The sequence below is a fragment of the Mus caroli genome, unplaced genomic scaffold, assembly GCF_978045245.1.
Source record: "Mus caroli unplaced genomic scaffold, Mus_caroli_1 scaffold_1, whole genome shotgun sequence".
Lineage (NCBI taxonomy): Eukaryota > Metazoa > Chordata > Mammalia > Rodentia > Muridae > Mus > Mus caroli.
The window spans coordinates 164233439-164237520 of NW_028227256.1; positions in this window are offsets into that span (position 1 = coordinate 164233439).

Genomic DNA, 4082 nt, shown 5'->3' on the forward strand with positions numbered 1-4082 from the left:
GTGTGTACTTTGTAGTGAACTTTCAAAAGATATTTTCTAATTTGGTAGCATTTTTATAACTGAAGTTTGATTCATTTGTTTTCAGAGACCCACAGAGATAGACTAGGCATGTAGGTATATATATATGGACAGAGACAGAGAGAAATAGACATACAGACCAGAGACAGAGACACCTTGGAACACAAAGGTCTAAATGTGATGTCTCCATCAAATTCCCTCCCCCATTCCAAAAGTCAGGGGATCCTGTGGAAGAAAAGGCAATCACAGCCAGAGGGGATGGAGGACACCAGGAGAACAAGGCCCTTTAAATAAACTGAGCAAACTCACATGAACTCAGAGACAGTAGCAGCATACCCAGGCCCTACATGGATCTGCACCAGGTTTGCTCTGTAGATATTATAATTTTCAGCTTTTAGTATTTTTATGTGACATGTGTATGTGAATGAGCAGATCTGTGATTCCTGAGACATCTCTTGGTGCTCTTTTCCTTCTGTTGGGTTGCTTTGTTTTATTTTGTTGAAGAATGGAAGGCCAAGAAAGCAGCCCTGACAAGATCGACCATCAAGGATGCTAGGATGCTTGAGCCTGCTTTAGACTGCTCTGATGCTGTTTCCCAGAGAGACCTGCTTCCAGCACAGCTTCCTGAAAGCTTCTGACCACAGAAGATCTCAATTCATCTAGATTTACAAACTGACCCAGTCAGGACTTCACTTAAGCCTGAACTTTCTCAACACCAAGAGACTGGCCAGCGAATGTTGACAGCTAGCTTTCTTTTGACTTAATTCATTTCTCCAGTTTCCTTTTGCACTCCCCCAAATAAATGTTTTTGGTCATTTATCAATTATGTTGTCATTTTAGGGAATGATTATAAATAATTATGGTCTTGGATAGGGAGGAAACAAAATAGGGAGCTTAGACTCAGGGATTTCTATCTTTCCTTTCCTTTCCTTTCCTTTCCTTTCCTTTCCTTTCCTTTCCTTTCCTTTCCTTTCCTTTCCTTTCCTTTCCTTTCCTTTCCTTTCCTTTCCTTTCCTTTCCTTTTCTCTGCGCTTCTTTCTTTCTTAGATAAAAGGGAGGGGATTGAGAAAAAGGGGGTATAGAATTATCATATAGGAATAATAAAATAAAAGGGTAGATTGTTGAATCTACTTTTTAACTTAGAGGTATTGCTATTCACAAATAATGCTATTTTGTTTACATTGGTATAGATTATTATTTAAGAAGAAGAAGAAAAGAATTGACTTGCATCAAAGCTTTGTTCTTCATCTAAGTAATAAGGAGAGCCTGGACACTCTTAGTTTATTTTTTCCTCAGCACATTGTTCTCTCACACAGTATAGTGATCATGTCTCATAACAAAAATATTCTATAGAGAGAGCAGGGATAATGGGACATAGTGCTTTTGGTTGTTGCAGAAGGAAGATATAGTGTGAACTCTTATTGTGGATTGACTGAATTTAGACATAGAAAGGTAGGAATCACAGAGTGAGCATTTAAGATAAGGTATTTATGTTTTTTTTTATGATACTCCTCAAGCAGATATACGTTTCTTGTAGTGATATGTTACACGAAGACCCACATTTAGATCAGGTCTCAGGCAGAAGCATCACATTCTGATATATCCTAAAGATGGCAGTGGGGATTAATATTCGTCATTCCCATCAGAACAGGATGAGGACCTAGAAAGAACTGCACCTGCAGATGGCGCCATTTAGTATCTGCTGCTGTCCAGAGAAGGTGAGACAGAGGAGACAAGAAAGAGCTTGGGAATTCTTTGTTCAGTTCTGAGCCCCATTTTTTAATGGGGTTATTTGACTTTCTGGAGTCCACCTTCTTGAGTTCCTTATATATATTGGATATTAGTCCCCTATCTGATTTAGGATAGGTAAAGATCCTTTCCCAATCTGTTGGTGGTTTTTTTGTCTTATTGATGGTGTCTTTAGCCTTGCAGAAGCTTTGCAGTTTCATGAGGTCCCACTTGTCAATTCTCGATCTTACAGCACAAGCCATTACTGTTCTATTCAAGAATTTTTCCCCTGTGCCCATATCTTCAAGGCTTTTCCCCACTTTCTCCTCTATAAGTTTCAGTGTCTCTGGTTTTATGTGAAGTTCCTTGATCCACTTAGACTTGACCTTAGTACAAGGAGATAGGAATGGATCGATTCGCATTCTTCTACATGAAAACAACCAGTTGTGCCAGCACCATTTGTTGAAAATGCTGTCTTTCTTCCACTGGATGGTTTTAGCCCCCTTGTCGAAGATCAAGTGACCGTAGGTGTGTGGGTTCATATCTGGGTCTTCAATTCTATTCCATTGGTCTATTTGTCTGTCACTATACCAGTACCACGCCGTTTTTATCACAATTGCTCTGTAGTAAAGCTTTAGGTCCGGCATGGTGATTCCACCAGAGGTTCTTTTATCCTGAAGAATACCAAATGGCAGAGAAGCACCTGAAAAAATGTTCAACATCCTTAATCATCAGGGAAATGCAAATCAAAACAACCCTGAGATTCCACCTCACAGCAGTCAGAATGGCTAAGATCAAAAATTCAGGTGACAGCAGATGCTGGCGAGGATGTGGAGAAAGAGGAACACTCCTCCATTGTTGGTGGGATTGCAAGCTTGTACAACCACTCTGGAAATCAGTCTGGCGGTTCCTCAGAAAATTGGACATAGTACTACCGGAGGATCCAGCAATACCTCTCCTGGGCATATATCCAGAAGATGTCCCAACCGGTTAAAAGGACACATGCTCCACTATGTTCATAGCAGCCCTATTTATAATAGCCAGAAGCTGGAAAGAACCCAGATGTCCCTCAACAGAGGAATGGATACAGAAATTATGGTACATTTACACAATGGAGTACTACTCAGCTATTAAAAAGAATGAATTTATGAAATTCCTAGCCAAATGGATGGACCTGGAGGGCATCATCTTGAGTGAGGTAACACAATCACAAAGGAACTCACACAATATGTATTCACTGATAAGTGGATATTAGCCCAAAACTTAGGATATCCAAGATATAAGATACAATTTGCTAAACGCATGAAACTCAAGAAGAATGAAGACCAAAATGTGGACACTGTGCCCCTTCTTAGAATTGGGAACAAAACACTCATGGAAGGAGTTACAGAGACAAAGCTTGGAGCTGTGATGAAAGGATGGACCATCTAGAGACCGCCGTATCCAGGGATCCATCCCATAATCAGCTTCTAAACGTGGACACCATTGCATACACTAGCAAGATTTTGCTGAAAGGACCCAAAGATAGCTGTCTCTTGTGAGACTATGCAGGGGCCTAGCAAACACAGAAGTGGATGCTCACAGTCAGCTATTGGATGTATCACAGGGCTCCCAATCGAGAAGCTAGAGAAAGTACCCAAGGAGCTAAAGGGATCTGCAACCCTATAGTTGGAACAACATTATGAACTAACCAGTACCCCGGAGCTCTTGTCTCTAGCTGCATATGTATCGAAAGATGGCCTATTCGGCCATCACTGGAAAGAGAGGCCCATTGGACTTGCAAACTTTATATGCCCCAATATAGGGGAATGCCAGGGCCAAAAGAATGGGAATGGGTGGGTAGGGAAGTGGGGGGCGCTATGGGGGACTTTTGGGATAGCATTGGAAATGTAATTGAGGAAAATATGTAATAAAAATATTAAAAATTAAAAAAAAAAGAAAGAGCTTGGGTACAGGAAAAAGATTCCTGAATAGAACACCAATGGCTTGTGCTGTAAGATCAAGAATTGACAAATGGTATTTAATAAAAGACTTACTCTTAAATGTAGGACAATGCTTCGATGCAATTCAATAATTTTCGTGTCCTTCCCCCTCCCTACAACAACCCCAATTAACTCATTGTCCCATTCTTTGAAGTCATAAGGTTGTAGTACATATAGACCATACTTAAAGCCATATCCAACAGAAAATCACAGATAATCTTCAACCTCAAGATCCACTAATTAGAATTAAGTATATAAACATGTTTCCCCTTATACTTAACTGATCTTAAGATATATGGTTTCATTAACAATAGTTTACTCTCTAGTTGCAGAAATATCTATGTGAATATGAGG